This window comes from Triticum aestivum, chromosome 4A, assembly GCF_018294505.1.
Source record: "Triticum aestivum cultivar Chinese Spring chromosome 4A, IWGSC CS RefSeq v2.1, whole genome shotgun sequence".
In the NCBI taxonomy this organism is placed as follows: Eukaryota; Viridiplantae; Streptophyta; class Magnoliopsida; order Poales; family Poaceae; genus Triticum; species Triticum aestivum.
In genome coordinates, this window is record NC_057803.1 from 689588488 (window position 1) to 689611025 (window position 22538).

The following is a 22538-nucleotide window of genomic DNA, read 5'->3' on the forward strand; positions in this document are numbered from 1 at the left end:
TGCACCCAGTGAGACTCTGTGAGCCGATGAACTTATGATTTACTACGCATAAAGGTGAAGATAGCAAATGAAATCTCACTGGAGAAGCGTAACCCATGTGCTAAAATGGTATTGAAAGCACACAAAAGAAATGCAATGCGGTGGGCCAGTGTGGCACCTTCGTGTCATCATACCTCAACTAATAAATATCAGTATCTCCCATGCCTCGCTGACTCCAATTCTAGATTCCTCTAGCAACGATGGACGGAGATCAACCTCTCTCGTGCCTCTCAGTTTCAATTCCTGTTTCCTCTAGCAACTGAGAGATCGTCCATATATCTGGATAGTGGAAAGCATCTGTTGTGAACTGTAGGCTTGAAAGACACCAGGAATGATTTTATGGTGATGAGGAAGAGTCTATTAACCAGTTTTTTCCTCCCACCTCACCTGGTAGAGGAGATGGCTATCGTCCCGAACACGAAGAGACCTTTGCGGGCCAGCAATCGCGAGAGACAAGTACAATCCCCGCAGGATGGAGAAGTGACACTCTCGGACCCAAGATATACACATCCCGACATGGGACCGAGATTCAGCGATTTCGATCATGAAAGTCTCAAAGTCAATGTACCATTGGGTTAGAATGGATGGTCTAGATTGAATCCCATAGGGGGCAGCACTGTATGTGATGTGCACTGTACAGAAGCAGACTGTTGATCATTCTCGTTTTCTTCTCAACACGACATAATGCAACAACAGCGCACATTGATCTTCTATGCCGGTGGCGTGCTCTCCCTCCGTCGGATCTCGCATCAAGACCCGTACCTGAATTGTTTCATTTAGGCTCGGTATTACCTTTCAAGCATTCAGTTGTGTGAGAGGGAATGCTTCCTCCTTTCCTATACTACTAGCTTGCATGCCCAAGATCCTCCACGGGCAGCAGCATGACATCTAGATCATAATTTATTTCTTATTCAAAAAACGAATACAGTGTGCAATACATTTCATTTTTACCTCGAGGCACACACGCTACAAAACTAATATTACAGACTCATACACCATCTCACGAGAAAACGGAGAAGTCAAAATTTCCTCAAACCATGGACAGGCTACAGAGTATAAGCGCAATTCGTTGTTGATTTTCCCAGCCTAGTTCTTCACAAAGGTGCCTAGCACATCGAAGTAGTTGGGGAAGGTCTTGCGGGTGCACCCGGGGTCCCTGATGGTGACTGGTACCTCGGCACAGGCCGCCAGGGAGAAGGCCATCGCCATCCGGTGGTCGTCGTAGGTGTCGATCGCCGTGACGTTCAGCTTCTCTGGCGGCGTGATGATGCAGTAATCCGGGCCTTCCTCCATCGTTGCTCCCAGCTATAGGGCACAGGACACAGGAGAGGTAAGCACATGGGGAGCAACAGGAGGCTGAGATAGAAGAACAAGAGACATGTGTATTATTATTACCTTCGTCAGCTCGGTCCGGATCGCGACCATTCTTTCGGTTTCCTTCACTCTCCAGGAGGCAACTGTAGAAGAATGATTTCAAAACAAGTGTCAGGACCAAAACATGTAAAACAAAATCAACAGCAACACATAACAGGATGATTTCAAGTCCTTTGTCCTCTCCCTGATGCTAACAGAGTAATCGCTACGCACATGATAGGTATGGGAGGCCATAGAAAGTTTACCATCTCTGATAGCGGTTGGACCATCAGCAAACAGGGCAACAACGGCTAGAGTCATCGCGACATCTGGCATTTTGTTCATGTTGACATTGTGAAGATTGGCTTAAGCGTCTTACCTCGTTGGAGGGACGCGCTGCGTGTTTATATAACAGGGGCGCACCTCCCTGGATAGCGCATACAATCGGTTTGGATTACAACTTGTGAACCAAGAAAAGAGAGGGAGAGATAAGGCTACGGTTATAGGAGGATAGATCGATCCTAACAACCTAGCCGGTGCGTGCTATATGCTACGTTACAATATGTCATGTTACAATATGTTTAACACCCTCCCTTAATCACAACTTGGTCAAGTTGAGATTACGCTTGAATTCTTCAAAATTCTTTGTTGGTAATGCCTTGGTGAATCCATCTGCAACTTGGTCTCTAGAATGAACAAAACGGATCTCCAATCTTTTGTTAGCAACTCTTTCTCGAACAAAGTGGAAATCTATCTCAATATGTTTTGTTCTTGCATGAAAGACAGGATTAGCAGCCAAGTACGTGGCACCAAGATTGTCACACCAAAGACGAGGAGCTTGACTCTGTCTTATACCAAGTTCCTTAAGCATGGACTGTACCCAGATTATCTCAGCTGTAGCATTTGCTAATGCTTTATATTCTGCCTCTGTGCTTGACCTTGAGACAGTGGCATGTTTCTTTGCACACCAAGATATGAGATTAGGTCCAAAAAATATTGCAAAGCCACCAGTTGAGCGTCTATCATCAATATCTCCTGCCCAATCAGAATCAGAGAAAGCACTAACAAGAGTAGATGAAGACTTGTTAAAGGTGAGACCAACATTCACAATGGCTTTCACATATCTGACTATACGCTTTGCAGCAGTCCAATGATTTGTAGTAGGTGCATGAAGAAACTGGCAAACTTTATTAACAGCAAATGAGATATCTGGCCTAGTAATTGTCAAGTACTGAAGGGCACCTACCAGACTTCTGTATTTAGTGTTATCTTCCTGATTCAGGAGTTCTCCTTCTGTAATAGACAATTTTTCTGTACTAGATAAAGGGGTTGGTGATGGCTTACATCCTTGCAGTCCAACTCTTTTAACAATATCATTGGCATATTTCTCCTGAGAAAGATGCAGTCCATCTCCAAGTTTCTTGACTTCAATGCCTAGGAAGAAGTGCAGGTCTCCTAGGTCTTTAAGTGCAAATTCTGCACACAAGTCCTTTAACAATCTTGTCACTGCATCATTAGATGAGCTGGTAACAATAATGTCATCTACATAAATAAGTACAAATATAGTTGTGTTCAACTTATTGTAGATGAACAAGGATGTATCAGACTTGGATGGAATAAAACCAAGTGACTGCATTTTCTGACTAAGTCGTGAGTACCAGGCCCTGGGGGCTTGTTTGAGCCCATACAGTGCTTTGTCAAGTTTGCAGACATGAGAGGGAGTGTTCTTGTTTTCAAACCCAGGAGGTTGCTTCATATATACTTCCTCTTCCAGAACACCATGGAGGAACGCGTTCTGAACATCTAGCTGCCTGAGAGTCCATCCCCTGGATACAGCAATAGACAAAACCAAGCGGATAGTTGCAACTTTGACAACGGGACTAAAGGTGTCCTCGTAATCTAAACCATACCGTTGCTTGAAGCCTTTTGCAACGAGTCGAGCTTTGTAGCGATCAATAGTTCCATCAGACCTTTTTTTGATCCTAAAGACCCACTTACAGTCAATGAGATTTTTACCTTGTTGTGGGCGAACTAAGTGCCAGGTGTTGTTTTTCAGAAGTGCCTTGTATTCCTCATCCATAGCTTGTTTCCAACATGTGTCACCAAGCGCCTCATGCAAAGACTGTGGTTCACCTATGGAACATGCCAGACCATACTTGAGAATTTTTTTATAATTCACAGGTTGAGTTACCCCTCTTTGGAGACGTGTCCGAGGTGGTGTAGCAGGCGCTGTAGTAGCAGTAATCGCAAAAGATCTGGGAGAATCCGCAGCAGATCCCCCTGGTGATCCCGAGGCTGGTGATGAAGCAGGCGCCTCTGGATCAGGATTTTCTGTGGCTGAAGGACGTGACGGAGCGGCGCGGTGAAGCACAGAAGATCCGGGCGTCGTGGCATCCCGAGGAGCAGAAGGGGTGGCGCCAGATTCCGAACCAGGTGGGCGCGTCAGGGCCGCAGCGCCTGCAGCGGTCGGCTCATGGGAGCCCGCGTTGGTCGGTTGGTGCGGACGCCGCGCATAGCAGCGGACAGAGTCGGGGAAGCGACTTGGAGACCGCCAAGTGGCAACCGGTGATTGGTGCAGGTCGGAGGAGAGCTCCGGGTTGGTGGAGACGCGCCACGTGACCGAGCTGGAGCGGTCGGGCGGTCGCTGTCAGGCAGATCGCTGGCGCCTGCAGCCCGCACGCGTGCAGACGGGGTGGATCCCGAAGGGGATAGCCTGGCGTCCTGACAAGGAGCGGATCCCGATGCAGATTTGTCCCCCAAGTCCCTGCACATGAAATATCGCCCTGTTTGGGCTGTTTCTTCATTATTTTCAAATCTGTTTGCTGCATCACCTTCGCTGTGCTGTTCTGCATCATCACACAATTCAGCCAAGGTATTAGGAGGATTAGTCATGTGATCATTGCAGTTGTGTTCCCCATGATTGCCAACAAGACTCGGAGGTAGAAGAAGGATTTCTTTATGAAGAAGTGCACCGGCATTGGGGTGTAGATCAGCGAAAGGAAATTTGGTTTCATCAAAAACGTCACGGGATATGTAGACACGTCCAGTAGGAACATCAAGGCATTTTACACCCTTGTGTTGGGGACTATAGCCTAAGAAAACACATTGTGTTGAGCAAAACATAAGTTTACGCTGATTGTATGGCCTAAGATTTGGCCAGCATGCACAACCAAAGACACGAAGCGATGTGTAGTCTGGATTGGTATGAAGGAGTCGTTCAACTGGTGTTTCATTGTTGATGACTTTACTAGGCAGCATGTTAATGATGTGAACAGCGGCTAGAAAAGCTTCGTCCCAAAATTTAAGGGGCATGGATGCGCCAGCTAAGAGGGCAAGGCCAACCTCAATAATGTGTCTGTGTTTGCGTTCAGCAGACCCATTCTGTTGATGAGCATGAGGGCATGACACTTGGTGAGAGACACCGAGAGTTTGGAAAAAGAGTTTAATTTTTCGTACTCCCCTCCCCAATCAGAATGGACAGCAATAATTTTGAAGGAAATATGCCCTAGAGGCAATAGTAAAGTTATTATTTATTTCCTTATATCATGATAAATGTTTATTATTCATGCTAGAATTGTATTAACCGGAAACATAATACATGTGTGAATACATAGACAAACAGAGTGTCACTAGTATGCCTCTACTTGACTAGCTCGTTAATCGAAGATGGTTATGTTTCCTAACCATAGACATGAGTTGTCATTTGATTAACGGGATCACATCATTAGGAGAATGATGTGATTGACATGACCCATTCCGTTAGCCTAGCACTTGATCGTTTAGTATGTTGCTATTGCTTTCTTCATGATTTATACATGTTCCTGTAACTATGAGATTATGCAACTCCCGTTTACCGGAGGAACACTTTGGGTGCTACCAAACGTCACAACATAACTGGGTGATTATAAAGGAGTACTACAGGTGTCTCCAAAGGTACATGTTGGGTTGGCGTATTTCGAGATTAGGTTTTGTCACTCCGATTGTCGGAGAGGTATCTCTGGGCCCTCTCGGTAATGCACATCACTATAAGCCTTGCAAGCAATGTAGCTAATGAGTTAGTTACGGAATGATGCATTACGGAACGAGTAAAGAGACTTGCCGGTAACGAGATTGAACTAGGTATTGAGATACCGACGATCGAATCTCGGGCAAGTAACATACCGATGACAAAGGGAACAACGTATGTTGTTATGCGGTTTGACCGATAAAGATCTTCGTAGAATATATGGGAGCCAATATGGGCATCCAGGTCCCGCTATTGGTTATTGACTGGAAACATGTTTCGGTCATGTCTACATAGTTCTCGAACCCGTAGGGTCCGTACGCTTAAGGTTTCGATGACAATTATATTATGAGTTTATGAGTTTTGATGTACCGAAGGAGTTCGGAGTCCCGGATGAGATCGGGGACATGACGAGGAGTCTCGAAATGGTCGAGATGTAAAAATCGATATTTTGGACGACTATATTCGGAGTTCGGAAAGGTTCCGAGTGATTCGGGTATTTTTCGGAGTACCGGAGAGTTACGGGAATTCGTCGGGGAGTATATGGGCCTTATTGGGCCATACGGGAATAGAGGAGAGAGGCCGAAAGGAAGGAGGCGCGCAGCCCCCCTCTGGTCCGAATTGGACAAGGGGTGCGGCCCCCCTTTCCTTCCTCCTCTCCCCCTCTTTCCCCCCTTCTCCTACTCCAACAAGGAAGGAGGGAGTCCTACTCCCGGTGGGAGTAGGACTCCCCTTGGCGCGCCCCTCCTAGGCCGGCCGCCCCCTCCCCCCTTGCTCCTTTATATACGGGGGCAGGGGGGCACCTCTAGGCACAACAACACAAGTTGATCTTCGTGATCGTTCCTTAGCCGTGTGCGGTGCCCCCCTCCACGATATTACACCTCGGTCATATTGTAGCGGTGCTTAGACGAAGCCCTGCGACGGTTGAACATCAAGATCATCACCACGCCGTCGTGCTGAAGGAACTCCTCCCCGAAGCTTTGCTGGATCGGAACCCGGGGAGCGTCATCAAGCTGAACGTGTGCCAAGAACTCGGAGGTGCCGGAGTAACGGTGCTTGGATCGGTTGAACCGGGAAGACGTACGACTACTTCCTCTATGTTGTGTCAACGCTTCCGCTTCGGTCTACGAGGGTACGTAGACAACACTCTCCCCTCTCGTTGCTATGCATCACCATGATCTTGCGTGTGCGTAGGAAAATTTTGAAATTACTACGTTCCCCAACAGTGGTATCAGAGCCTAGGTTTTATGGTTTGATGTTATATGCACGAGTAGAACACAAGTGAGTTGTGGGCGATACAAGTCATACTGCTTACCAGCATGTCATACTTTGGTTCGGTGGTATTGTTGGATGAAGCGGCCCGGACCGACATTACGCGTACGCTTACGCGAGACTGGTTCTACCGACGTGCTTTGCACACAGGTGGCTGGCGGGTGTCAGTTTCTCCAACTTTAGTTGAACCGAGTGTGGCTACGCCGGGTCCTTGCGAAGGTTAAAACAGCACTAACTTGACGAACTATCGTTGTGGTTTTGATACGTAGGTAAGAACGGTTGTTGCTCAGCCCGTAGCAGCCAGGTAAAATTTGCAACAACAAAGTAGAGGACGTCTAACTTGTTTTTGCAGGGCATGTTGTGATGTGATATGGTTAAGACGTGATAAGATATAAGTTGTTGTATGAGATGATCATGTTTTGTTGAAGTTATCGGCAACTGGCAGAAGCCCTATGGATGTCTCTTTGTTGCATAAGATGCAAGTGCCAAATAATTGCTTTACTTTATCGCTATACGATAGCAATAGTTGCAAGAGCAATAGTTGGTGAGACAACCATGTGATGACACATTGATGTAGATCAATATGATGAAGATCATGGTGTCGTGCCGGTGACGATAGAGATCATGACAGTACTTTAGAGATGGAGATCAAAGGCGCAAGATGATCATGGCCATATCATGTCACATATTTTGATTGCATATGATGTTTATCTATTATACATCTTATTCTTGCTTTGATTGACGGTAGCATTTTAAGATGATCTATCACTAATTATCAAGAAGTGTTCTCCCTGAGTATGCACCATTGCCAAAGTTCGTCGTGCCCAGACACCACGTGATGATCGGGTGTGATAAGCTCTACGTCCATCTACAACGGGTGCAAGCCAGTTTTGCACACGCGGAATACTCAGGTTAAACTTGACGAGCCTAGCATATGCAAATATGGCCTCGGAACACGGAGACTGAAAGGTCGAGCGAATCATATAGTAGATATGATCAACATAGTGATGTTCACCATTGAAAACTACTCCATCTCACGTGATGATCGGTTATGGTTTAGTTGATTTGGATCACGTGATCACTTAGATGACTCGAGAGATGTCTGTCTAAGTGGGAGTTCTTAAGTAATATGATTAATTGAACTTAAATTTATCATGAACTTAGTCCTGGTAGTATTTTGCAAATTATGTTGTAGATCAATAGCTCACGTTGTTGCTTTCATATGTTTATTTTGATATGTTCCTAGAGAAAATTATGTTGAAAAATGTTAGTAGCAATGATGCGGATTGGATCCGTGATATGAGGTTTATCCTCATTACTGCACAGAAGAATTATGTCCTTAATGCACCGCTAGGTGACAGACCTATTGCAGGAGCAGATGCAGACGTTATGAATGTTTGGCTAGCTCAATATGATGACTACTTGATAGTTTAGTGCACCATACTTAATGGCTTAGAATCGGGACTTCAAAGACGTTTTGAACGTCATGGACCATATGACATGTTCCAGGAATTGAAGTTAATATTTCAAGCAAATACCCGAGTTGAGAGATATGAAGTCTCCAACAAGTTCTATAGCTAAAGGATGGAGGAGAATTGCTCAACTAGTGAGCAAGTGCTCAGATTGTCTGGGTACTACAATCGCTTGAATCAAGTGGGAGTTAATCTTCCAGATAAGATAGTGATTGATAGAATTCTCTAGTCACCATCACCAAGTTAGTAGAACTTCGTGATGAACTATAGTATGCAAAGGATGACGAAAACGATTCCCGAGCTCTTCGTGATGTTGAAATCGACGAAGGTAGAAATCAAGAAAGAGCATCAAGTGTTGATGATTGACAAGACCACTAGTTTCAAGAGAATGGCAAAGGGAAAGAAAGGGAACTTCAAGTAGAATGACAAGCAAGTTGTCACTCCCGCGAAGAAGCCCAAAGCTGAACCTAAAGCCTGAAACTGAGTGCTTCTACTGCAAAGGAAATGGTCACTGGAAGTGGAACTACTCCAAATATTTGGTGGATAAGAAGGATGTCAAAGTGAACAAGGGTATATTTGATATACAGGTTATTGATGTGTGTTTTACTAGTGTTTATAGTAGCCCCTGAGTATTTGATACTTGTTCGGTTGCTAAGATTAGTAACTCGAAACAGGAGTTACAGAATAAACAAAGACTAGTTGAAGGGGAAGTGACGATGAGTGTTGGAAGTAGTTCCAAGATTGATATGATCATCATCGCACACTCCCTATACTTTCGGGATTAGTGTTAAACCTAAATAAATGTTATTTGGCGTTTGCGTTGAGCATGAATATGATTTGATCATGTTTATTGCAATACAGTTATTCATTTAAAATCAGAGAATAATTGTTGTTCTGTTTAAATGAATAAAACCTTCAATGGTCATACACCCAATGAAAATAGTTTGTTGGATCTCGATCGTAGTGATACACATATTCATAATATTGATGCCAAAAGATGCAAAGTTAATAATGATAGTGCAACTTATTTGTGGCACTGCCGTTTGGGTCATATCGGTGTAAAGCGCATGAAGAAACTCCATGCTGATGGGTTTTTGGAATCACTTGATTATGAATCATTTGATTCTTGCGAACCGTGCCTTTTGGGCAAGATGACTAAAACTCCGTTGTTCGGAACAATGGAACGAGATACTGACTTGTTGGAAATAATACATACTGATGTATGCGGTCCAATGAGTGTTGATGCTCGTGGTAGGTATCGTTATTTTCTGACCTTCACAAGATGATTTGAGCAGATATGAGTATATCTACTTAATGAAGCACAAGTCTGAAACATTTGAAAAGTTCAAAGAATTTCAGAGTGAAGTGGAGAATCATCGTAACAAGAAAATAAAGTTTCTACGATCTGATCGTGGAGGAGAATATTTGACTTACGAGTTTGGCCTTCATATAAAACAATGTGGAATAGTTTCACAGCTCACGCCACATGGAACACCATAACGTAATGGTGTGTCCGAACGTCATAACCGCACTTTATTTGATATGGTGCGATCAATGATGTCTCTTACCGATTTGCCAATATCGTTTTGGGGTTATGCATTAGAGACAGCTGCATTCACGTTAAATAGGGCACCATTAAATCCGTTGAGACGACACCATATGAACTATGGTTTAGCAGTAAACCTAAGCCGTCGTTTCTTAAAGTTTGGAGTTGTGATGCTTATGTGAAAAAGGTTTTCAACCTGATAAGCTCGAACCCAAATCGGAAAAGTGCGTCTTCATAGAATACCCAAAGGAAACTGTTGGGTACTCCTTCTATCACAGATCCAAAGGCAAAACATTTGTTGCTAAGAATGGATCCTTTCTAGAGAAGGAGTTTCTCTCGAAAGAAGTGAGTGGAGGAAAGTAGAGCTTAATAAGGTAATTTGTACCTTCTCCCGAATTGGAAACTAGTTCATCACTGAAATCAGTTCCAGTGATGCCTACACCAATTAGTGAGGAAGCTAATGATGATGATCATGAAACTTCAAGATCAAGTTACTACCAAAACGTCGTAGGTCAACCAGAGTAAGATCCGCACCAGAGTGGTACGGTAATCCTATTCTAGAAGTCATGTTACTAGACCATGATAAACCTACAAACTATGAGGAAGCTATGATGAGCCCAGATTCCGCGAAATGGCTTGAGGCCATAAAATCTGAGATATGATCCATGTATGAGAACAAAGTATGGACTTTGATTGACTTGCTCGATGATCAGCAAGCCATGTTAAATAAATGGATCTTCAAGAGGAAGACAGATGCTGATAGTAGTGTTACTATCTACAAAGCTAGACTTGCCGAAAAAGGTTTTTGACAAAGTTCAAGATGTTGAATACAATGAGATTTTCTCACTCGTATCGATGCTTAAAAGTCTGTCCGAATCATGTTAGCAATTGCCACATTTTATGAAATCTGGCAAATGGATGTCAAAACTGCATTCCTTAATGGTTTTCTTGAAGAAGAGTTGTATATGATGCAACCAGAAGATTTTGTCAATCCTAAAGGTGCTAACAAAATGTGCAAGCTCCAGCGATCCATCGATGGACTGGTGCAAGCATCTCAGAGTTGGAATATACGCTTTGATGTGTTGATCAAAGCATATGGTTTTATACAGACTTTTGGAAAGGCCTGTATTTACAAGAAAGTGAGTGGGAGCACTACAGCCTTTCTGATAAGTATATGTGAATGACATACTGTTGATCGGAAATAATGTAGAATTATTCTGCAAAGCATAAAGGAGTGTTTGAAAGGAGTTTTTCAAAGAAAGACCTCGGTGAAGCTGCTTACATATTGAGCATCAAGATCTATAGAGATAGATCAAGACGCTTGATAAGTTTTTCAATGAATACATACCTTGACAAGATTTTGAAGTAGTTCAAAATGGAACAGTCAAAGAAAGAGTTCTTGCCTGTGTTACAAGGTGTGAGATTGAGTAAGACTCAAAACCCGATCACGGCAGAAGATAGAAAGAGAATGAACGTCATTCTCTATGCATCAACCATAGGTTCTATAAAGTATGTCATGTTGTGTAACAGATCTATTGCATACCCTACCACTAAGCTTGGGAAGGGAGTGCAATAGTGATCTAGGAGTAGATCAATGGACAGCGGTCAAAATTATCCTTAGTGGAATAAGGATATGTTTCTCGATTATGGAAGTGAAAAAAGGTTCGTCGTAAAGGGTTACGTCGATGCAAGTTTTAACACTAATCTAGATGACTCTGAGTCTCAATCTGGATACATATTGAAAGTGGGAGCAATTAGCTAGAGTAGCTCCGTGCAGAGCATTGTAGACATAGAAATTTGCAAAATACTTACGGCTCTGAATGTGACAGACCCGTTGACTAAAATTATCTCACAAGCAAAACATGATCACACCTTAGTACTCTTTGGGTGTTAATCACATAGCGATGTGAACTAGATTACTGACTCTAGTAAACCCTTTGGGTGTTGGTCACATGTCGATGTGAACTATGGGTGTTAACCACATATAGATGTGAACTATTGATGTTAAATCACATGGCGATGTGAACTAGATTATTGACTCTAGTGCAAGTGGGAGACTGAAGGAAATATGCCCTAGAGGCAATAGTAAAGTTATTATTTATTTCCTTATATCATGATAAATGTTTATTATTCATGCTAGAATTGTATTAACCGGAAACATAATACATGTGTGAATACATAGACAAACAGAGTGTCACTAGTATGCCTCTACTTGACTAGCTCGTTAATCGAAGATGGTTATGTTTCCTAACCATAGACATGAGTTGTCATTTGATTAACGGGATCACATCATTAGGAGAATGATGTGATTGACATGACCCATTCCGTTAGCCTAGCACTTGATCGTTTAGTATGTTGCTATTGCTTTCTTCATGACTTATACATGTTCCTGTAACTATGAGATTATGCAACTCCCGTTTACCGGAGGAACACTTTGGGTGCTACCAAACGTCACAACATAACTGGGTGATTATAAAGGAGTACTACAGGTGTCTCCAAAGGTACATGTTGGGTTGGCATATTTCGAGATTAGGTTTTGTCACTCCGATTGTCGGAGAGGTATCTCTGGGCCCTCTCGGTAATGCACATCACTATAAGCCTTGCAAGCAATGTAGCTAATGAGTTAGTTACGGAATGATGCATTACGGAACGAGTAAAGAGACTTGCCGGTAACGAGATTGAACTAGGTATTGAGATACCGACGATCGAATCTCGGGCAAGTAACATACCGATGACAAAGGGAACAACGTATGTTGTTATGCGGTTTGACCGATAAAGATCTTCGTAGAATATATGGGAGCCAATATGGGCATCCAGGTCCCGCTATTGGTTATTGACTGGAAACATGTTTCGGTCATGTCTACATAGTTCTCGAACCCGTAGGGTCCGTACGCTTAAGGTTTCGATGACAATTATATTATGAGTTTATGAGTTTTGATGTACCGAAGGAGTTCGGAGTCCCGGATGAGATCGGGGACATGACGAGGAGTCTCGAAATGGTCGAGATGTAAAAATCGATATTTTGGACGACTATATTCGGAGTTCGGAAAGGTTCCGAGTGATTCGGGTATTTTTCGGAGTACCGGAGAGTTACGGGAATTCGTCGGGGAGTATATGGGCCTTATTGGGCCATACGGGAATAGAGGAGAGAGGCCGAAAGGAAGGAGGCGCGCAGCCCCCCTCTGGTCCGAATTGGACAAGGGGTGCGGCCCCCCGTTCCTTCCTCCTCTCCCCCTCTTTCCCCCCTTCTCCTACTCCAACAAGGAAGGAGGGAGTCCTACTCCCGGTGGGAGTAGGACTCCCCTTGGCGCGCCCCTCCTAGGCCGGCCGCCCCCTCCCCCCTTGCTCCTTTATATACGGGGGCAGGGGGGCACCTCTAGGCACAACAACACAAGTTGATCTTCGTGATCGTTCCTTAGCCGTGTGCGGTGCCCCCCTCCACGATATTACACCTCGGTCATATTGTAGCGGTGCTTAGACGAAGCCCTGCGACGGTTGAACATCAAGATCATCACCACGCCGTCGTGCTGAAGGAACTCCTCCCCGAAGCTTTGCTGGATCGGAACCCGGGGAGCGTCATCAAGCTGAACGTGTGCCAAGAACTCGGAGGTGCCGGAGTAACGGTGCTTGGATCGGTTGAACCGGGAAGACGTACGACTACTTCCTCTATGTTGTGTCAACGCTTCCGCTTCGGTCTACGAGGGTACGTAGACAACACTCTCCCCTCTCGTTGCTATGCATCACCATGATCTTGGGTGTGTGTAGGAAAATTTTGAAATTACTACGTTCCCCAACAGTGGTATCAGAGCCTAGGTTTTATGGTTTGATGTTATATGCACGAGTAGAACACAAGTGAGTTGTGGGTGATACAAGTCATACTGCTTACAGCATGTCATACTTTGGTTCGGCGGTATTGTTGGATGAAGCGGCCCGGACCGACATTACGCGTACGCTTACGCGAGACTGGTTCTACCGACGTTCTTTGCACACAGGTGGCTGGCGGGTGTCAGTTTCTCCAACTTTAGTTGAACCGAGTGTGGCTACGCCCGGTCCTTGCGAAGGTTAAAAAAGCACTAACTTGACGAACTATCGTTGTGGTTTTGATGCGTAGGTAAGAACGGTTGTTGCTCAGCCCGTAGCAGCCACGTAAAATTTGCAACAACAAAGTAGAGGACGTCTAACTTGTTTTTGCAGGGCATGTTGTGATGTGATATGGTCAAGACGTGATAAGATATAAGTTGTTGTATGAGATGATCATGTTTTGTTGAAGTTATCGGCAACTGGCAGAAGCCCTATGGATGTCTCTTTGTTGCATAAGATGCAAGTGCCAAATAATTGCTTTACTTTATCGCTATACGATAGCAATAGTTGCAAGAGCAATAGTTGGTGAGACAACCATGTGATGACACATTGATGTAGATCAAGATGATGAAGATCATGGTGTCGTGCCGGTGACGATAGAGATCATGACAGTACTTTGGAGATGGAGATCAAAGGCGCAAGATGATCATGGCCATATCATGTCACATATATTGATTGCATATGATGTTTATCTATTATACATCTTATTCTTGCTTTGATTGACGGTAGCATTTTAAGATGATCTATCACTAATTATCAAGAAGTGTTCTCCCTGAGTATGCACCGTTGCCAAAGTTCGTCGTGCCCAGACACCACGTGATGATCGGGTGTGATAAGCTCTACGTCCATCTACAACGGGTGCAAGTCAGTTTTGCACACGCGGAATACTCAGGTTAAACTTGACGAGCCTAGCATATGCAGATATGGCCTCGGAACACGGAGACCGAAAGGTCGAGCGTGAATCATATAGTAGATATGATCAACATAGTGATGTTCACCATTAAAAACTACTCCATCTCACGTGATGATCGGTTCTGGTTTAGTTGATTTGGATCACGTGATCACTTAGATGACTCGAGAGATGTCTGTCTAAGTGGGAGTTCTTAAGTAATATGATTAATTGAACTTAAATTTATCATGAACTTAGTCCTGGTAGTATTTTGCAAATTATGTTGTAGATCAATAGCTCGCGTTGTTGCTTTCATATGTTTATTTTGATATGTTCCTAGAGAAAATTATGTTGAAAAATGTTAGTAGCAATGATGCGGATTGGATCCGTGATATGAGGTTTATCCTCATTGCTGCACAGAAGAATTATGTCCTTAATGCACCGCTAGGTGACAGACCTATTGCAGGAGCAGATGCAAATGTTATGAACGTTTGGCTAGCTCAATATGATGACTACTTGATAGTTTAGTGCACCATACTTAACGGCTTAGAATCGGGACTTCAAAGACGTTTCGAACGTCATGGACCATATGAGATGTTCCAGGAATTGAAGTTAATATTTCAAGCAAATACCCGAGTTGAGAGATATGAAGTCTCCAACAAGTTCTATAGCTAAAGGATGGAGGAGAATCGCTCAACTAGTGAGCAAGTGCTCAGATTGTCTGGGTACTACAATCGCTTGAATCAAGTGGGAGTTAATCTTCCAGATAAGATAGTGATTGATAGAATTCTCTAGTCACCATCACCAAGTTAGTAGAACTTCGTGATGAACTATAGTATGCAAAGGATGACGAAAATGATTCGCGAGCTCTTCATGATGTTGAAATCGACGAAGGTAGAAATCAAGAAAGAGCATCAAGTGTTGATGATTGACAAGACCACTAGTTTCAAGAGAATGGCAAAGGGAAAGAAAGGGAACTTCAAGTAGAATGACAAGCAAGTTGTCACTCCCGCGAAGAAGCCCAAAGCTGAACCTAAAGCCTGAAACTGAGTGCTTCTACTGCAAAGGAAATGGTCACTGGAAGTGGAACTACTCCAAATATTTGGTGGATAAGAAGGATGGCAAAGTGAACAAGGGTATATTTGATATACAGGTTATTGATGTGTGTTTTACTAGTGTTTATAGTAGCCCCTGAGTATTTGATACTTGTTCGGTTGCTAAGATTAGTAACTCGAAACAGGAGTTACAGAATAAACAAAGACTAGTTGAAGGGGAAGTGACGATGAGTGTTGGAAGTAGTTCGAAGATTGATATGATCATCATCGCACACTCCCTATACTTTCGGGATAGTGTTAAACCTAAATAAATGTTATTTGGCGTTTGCGTTGAGCATGAATATGATTTGATCATGTTTATTGCACTACAGTTATTCATTTAAAATCAGAGAATAATTGTTGTTCTGTTTAAATGAATAAAACCTTCAATGGGCATACACCCAATGAAAATAGTTTGTTGGATCTCGATCGTAGTGATACACATATTCATAATATTGATGCCAAAAGATGCAAAGTTAATAATGATAGTGCAACTTATTTGTGGCACTGCCGTTTGGGTCATATCGGTGTAAAGCGCATGAAGAAACTCCATGCTGATGGGTTTTTGGAATCACTTGATTATGAATCATTTGATTCTTGCGAACCGTGCCTTTTGGGCAAGATGACTGAAACTCCGTTGTTCGGAACAATGGAACGAGATACTGACTTGTTGGAAATAATACATACTGATGTATGCGGTCCAATGAGTGTTGATGCTCGTGGTAGGTATCGTTATTTTCTGACCTTCACAAGATGATTTGAGCAGATATGAGTATATCTACTTAATGAAGCACAAGTCTGAAACATTTGAAAAGTTCAAAGAATTTCAGAGTGAAGTGGAGAATCATCGTAACAAGAAAATAAAGTTTCTACGATCTGATCGTGGAGGAGAATATTTGACTTACGAGTTTGGCCTTCATATAAAACAATGTGGAATAGTTTCACAGCTCACGCCACATGGAACACCATAACGTAATGGTGTGTCCGAACGTCATAACCGCACTTTATTTGATATGGTGCGATCAATGATGTCTCTTACCGATTTGCCAATATCGTTTTGGGGTTATGCATTAGAGACAGCTGCATTCACGTTAAATAGGGCACCATTAAATCCGTTGAGACGACACCATATGAACTATGGTTTAGCAGTAAACCTAAGCCGTCGTTTCTTAAAGTTTGGAGTTGTGATGCTTATGTGAAAAAGGTTTTCAACCTGATAAGCTCGAACCCAAATCGGAAAAGTGCGTCTTCATAGAATACCCAAAGGAAACTGTTGGGTACTCCTTCTATCACAGATCCAAAGGCAAAACATTTGTTGCTAAGAATGGATCCTTTCTAGAGAAGGAGTTTCTCTCGAAAGAAGTGAGTGGAGGAAAGTAGAGCTTAATAAGGTAATTTGTACCTTCTCCCGAATTGGAAACTAGTTCATCACTGAAATCAGTTCCAGTGATGCCTACACCAATTAGTGAGGAAGCTAATGATGATGATCATGAAACTTCAAGATCAAGTTACTACCAAAACGTCGTAGGTCAACCAGAGTAAGATCCGCACCAGAGTGGTACGGTAATCCTATTCTAGAAGTCATGTTACTAGACCATGATAAACCTACAAACTATGAGGAAGCTATGATGAGCCCAGATTCCGCGAAATGGCTTGAGGCCATAAAATCTGAGATATGATCCATGTATGAGAACAAAGTATGGACTTTGATTGACTTGCTCGATGATCAGCAAGCCATGTTAAATAAATGGATCTTCAAGAGGAAGACAGATGCTGATAGTAGTGTTACTATCTACAAAGCTAGACTTGCCGAAAAAGGTTTTTGACAAAGTTCAAGATGTTGAATACAATGAGATTTTCTCACTCGTATCGATGCTTAAAAGTCTGTCCGAATCATGTTAGCAATTGCCACATTTTATGAAATCTGGCAAATGGATGTCAAAACTGCATTCCTTAATGGTTTTCTTGAAGAAGAGTTGTATATGATGCAACCAGAAGATTTTGTCAATCCTAAAGGTGCTAACAAAATGTGCAAGCTCCAGCGATCCATCGATGGACTGGTGCAAGCATCTCAGAGTTGGAATATACGCTTTGATGTGTTGATCAAAGCATATGGTTTTATACAGACTTTTGGAAAGGCCTGTATTTACAAGAAAGTGAGTGGGAGCACTACAGCCTTTCTGATAAGTATATGTGAATGACATACTGTTGATCGGAAATAATGTAGAATTATTCTGCAAAGCATAAAGGAGTGTTTGAAAGGAGTTTTTCAAAGAAAGACCTCGGTGAAGCTGCTTACATATTGAGCATCAAGATCTATAGAGATAGATCAAGACGCTTGATAAGTTTTTCAATGAATACATACCTTGACAAGATTTTGAAGTAGTTCAAAATGGAACAGTCAAAGAAAGAGTTCTTGCCTGTGTTACAAGGTGTGAGATTGAGTAAGACTCAAAACCCGATCACGGCAGAAGATAGAAAGAGAATGAACGTCATTCTCTATGCATCAACCATAGGTTCTATAAAGTATGTCATGTTGTGTAACAGATCTATTGCATACCCTACCACTAAGCTTGGGAAGGGAGTGCAATAGTGATCTAGGAGTAGATCAATGGACAGCGGTCAAAATTATCCTTAGTGGAATAAGGATATGTTTCTCGATTATGGAAGTGAAAAAAGGTTCGTCGTAAAGGGTTACGTCGATGCAAGTTTTAACACTAATCTAGATGACTCTGAGTCTCAATCTGGATACATATTGAAAGTGGGAGCAATTAGCTAGAGTAGCTCCGTGCAGAGCATTGTAGACATAGAAATTTGCAAAATACTTACGGCTCTGAATGTGACAGACCCGTTGACTAAAATTATCTCACAAGCAAAACATGATCACACCTTAGTACTCTTTGGGTGTTAATCACATAGCGATGTGAACTAGATTACTGACTCTAGTAAACCCTTTGGGTGTTGGTCACATGTCGATGTGAACTATGGGTGTTAACCACATATAGATGTGAACTATTGATGTTAAATCACATGGCGATGTGAACTGGATTATTGACTCTAGTGCAAGTGGGAGACTGAAGGAAATATGCCCTAGAGGCAATAGTAAAGTTATTATTTATTTCCTTATATCATGATAAATGTTTATTATTCATGCTAGAATTGTATTAACCGGAAACATAATACATGTGTGAATACATAGACAAACAGAGTGTCACTAGTATGCCTCTACTTGACTAGCTCGTTAATCAAAGATGGTTATGTTTCCTAACCATAGACATGAGTTGTCATTTGATTAACAGGATCACATCATTAGGAGAATGATGTGATTGACATGACCCATTCCGTTAGCCTAGCACTTGATCGTTTAGTATGTTGCTATTGCTTTCTTCATGACTTATACATGTTCCTGTAACTATGAGATTATGCAACTCCCGTTTACCGGAGGAACACTTTGGGTGCTACCAAACGTCACAACGTAACTGGGTGATTATAAAGGAGTACTACAGGTGTCTCCAAAGGTACATGTTGGGTTGGCGTATTTCGAGATTAGGTTTTGTCACTCCGATTGTCGGAGAGGTATCTCTGGGCCCTCTCGGTAATGCACATCACTATAAGCCTTGCAAGCAATGTAGCTAATGAGTTAGTTACAGAATGATGCATTACGGAACGAGTAAAGAGACTTGCCGGTAACGAGATTGAACTAGGTATTGAGATACCGACGATTGAATCTCGGGCAAGTAACATACCGATGACAAAGGGAACAACGTATGTTGTTATGCGGTTTGACCGATAAAGATCTTCGTAGAATATGTGGGAGCCAATATGGGCATCCAGGTCCCGCTATTGGTTATTGACTTGAAACATGTTTCGGTCATGTCTACATAGTTCTCGAACCCGTAGGGTCCGCACGCTTAAGGTTTCGATGACAATTATATTATGAGTTTATGAGTTTTGATGTACCGAAGGAGTTCGGAGTCCCGGATGAGATCGGGGACATGACGAGGAGTCTCGAAATGGTCGAGACGTAAAAATCGATATATTGAACGACTATATTCGGAGTTCGGAAAGGTTCCGAGTGATTCGGGTATTTTTCGGAGTACCGGAGAGTTACGGGAATTCGTCGGGGAGTATATGGTCCTTATTGGGCCATACGAGAATAGAGGAGAGAGGCCGAAAGGAAGGAGGCGCGCAGCCCCCCTCTGGTCCGAATTGGACAAGGGGTGCGGCCCCCCTTTCCTTCCTCCTCTCCCCCTCTTTCCCCCCTTCTCCTACTCCAACAAGGAAGGAGGGAGTCCTACTCCCGGTGGGAGTAGGACTCCCCTTGGCGCGCCCCTCCTAGGCCGGCCGCCCCCTCCCCCCTTGCTCCTTTATATACGGGGGTGCTCATATGCCCTGATTGGGAAGATAAATATCCCCTTGCTATGGTTACTGCTTTGGAAAGAGAAATATCTGACCATACCCCTCTAATTTTGGATACTGGGACACAAGTCCCTATACAACATTTCTTTAGATTTGAAAACCCTTGGATGTTGAGAGAAGTGTTTAAGGAATTTAAACAAAAACATTGGGGAGGGAAAATGCATGCATGGATCTAGTATGGACATTTGGCGAAAAAGATGAGAAAATTAAGACAAAAAAATAAAGGATGGGCTCTCAATACTCATGCTATATATAGGAGGAAGAAGAAAGAATTGTTAGAAAAACTGAATGAAATTGATAAAAATGCTGAGGTTATGGGCCTCTGTGCACATGATAGAAATCTTCAGATATAGATGAGAAAAGAGCTAAATGATTTACTGAAGGAAGAGGAATTGAAATGGCTTCAGAGATATAAAGATAGAGATATCAAAGAAGGAGATCAGAATTCTAGATATTATCATGCAAAAGCAAATGGGAGGAGGAGAAAAAAATTACCTCCAAAACAGGGGGAATAATTGAGGGGGGGGGGAATTTGATGGAATACGTAACTAAGTTTTACAAAAACTTGTTTGGGCAAGCCGATAGATCTGTCATTTCCCTTAATATTCAATATGTTGATTGTATTTCGACTAGGAGGTGGACAACATTACCGAACCTTTCTCCCCTGAAGAAGTTAAACACTTAGTTTTCTCAATGGAAAAAAATAAAAGCCCTGGCCCTGATGTCTTCCCGGTTAATTTCTATCAATTTTCTAGGATGTGATCAAGGAAGATCTGATGAATCTAGTTAATGATTTTCATAATGGGACCCTGGACATTTCTAGAATCAATTATGGGGTCATCACACTGGTACCCAAGACCAAAGATGCTAGATAGATACAAAAGTATAGACCTATCTGCTTGTTGAATGTGAGTTTTAAAATTATTACCAAAGTGTTGATGAATAGACTTAGCAAAGTGGTAAACCCAATCATCTCTCCAGTGCAGACTGCTTTCATCAAGGGCAGATACATTATGGAGGGTGTGGTGATTTTACATGAAGCATTAAAAAACAGAGTGCCCTGCTATTCAAAGTGGACTTTGAAAAAGCATATGATAAAATCAAGTGGTCGTTTGTCTATAGAATGCTGAAATTAAAAAAAATTCCCTGGCCAATGGTGTGACTGGATTATGCAAACCATGGTAGGGGACATGTAGGGGTAACGGTTGATGACGAAATTGGTCCATTCTTTAAAATATATAAAGGTTAGAGGCAGGGACTCATATATTGAATGAGGATTCCTACAACGGTCCATTCGAATAAAATAATTGGATTTGTTTCCTCACTTTTGATTTGTTTCCCCATTTCCTCCAAGGGACTCATATATTGAATGAGGATTCCTACAACGGTCCATTCAAATCAATGAAACCATTAGGGTGAGTTATCCACATGATTGTAGTAAACTTGCTCATGAGTTCGCCTCTTTGTGTGTTGGTGCCGTCCATGGAACCCATGCTATGTGGTTGCCCTACATACCAGATTTTGTAGCCTGTTTGATGACCGATGATATAGCCGTGGAGGAGTGGAACGGATGGGAGCCTATGATGTGGCGAATATATGATTTTTACTTCGCATAAAGGTGAAGATAGCAAATCAAAGCTGAATAGAGATGTGTAGCCATGCACGTGTTAAAATAGTACCGGAAGCACACAAAAGATATGCAATGTGGTGGGCCAGAAAGGCACTTCATGTCACCATACCCAACCAATAAATATCAATCTCCCCCGTGGCTCCTGACTCCAATTCCAATTTCCTTTAGCAACGGAGACGTGTCCATTTCCACTAGCAACAAAAGATGAGCGACAGTGCCCATTGTAAAGTGTGTGGGCTTGGAAGGCATGGGGAATGATTCTACAATAATGAAGTGGAGTCTGTTAACCAGTCCATTTCTTACACCTCACCTCAGTGTCGAGGACGATGATCGGTCCGGACTGGAATAGACGTTTGCAGGCAAGCCGCCATGGAAGACAAATATAGTCTCCGCCGATCGGTGGGCTGAAACTCACTGACCTGAAATACACACATTCCGACATGAGGTTACACCTCCGCGCTCTAGAATATTTGTTTTATGTAGGGTAGGAAATGTTCATCACATGATTCCATTCGCAACACAAACTGGGCCTGCTTGTTTACGCTAACTATTTCGCCCAGCACATTAGTAGTATCTGTTGAAATGCCACACTAATTATGCTTCCATAGCATGCCTAACGCACAATTAACAACAATGAGCACTCATGTTCTATGCCGGTACCGCGCTCTCCCTCCATAGGTTCTCTCGTTGAGATCCATACCTGAACTACTTCATTTAGGCTTGAGTATTAGGGAATGCTGCCCCCTTTCCTGTAGCTTGCATGCTGAAGATCAGCAGCACGTCATCTAGATCACAGAACAGTAATATATTTCTTATAGAAAAAACAAAAACGGTGTGCAATACATTTCATTTTACCTCAGGACTCATGCACTACAAAACTAATATTACAAACTCATACACCATCTCGCGAGAAGATGAAAAAGACAAAAAATCCTCTAACCATGGATTCCCCCATCTAGT

General features: G+C 42.8%; 2 pseudogenes; both read right to left on the bottom strand.

Annotated features, from left to right (window-relative positions):
* Positions 1 to 549, bottom strand: part of LOC123084284 (3-phosphoshikimate 1-carboxyvinyltransferase 2-like) — a 3456-nt pseudogene extending 2907 nt beyond the window's left edge.
* Positions 550 to 1049: 500 nt separating this feature from the next.
* Positions 1050 to 22538, bottom strand: part of LOC123088172 (3-phosphoshikimate 1-carboxyvinyltransferase 2-like) — a 73679-nt pseudogene continuing 52190 nt past the window's right edge.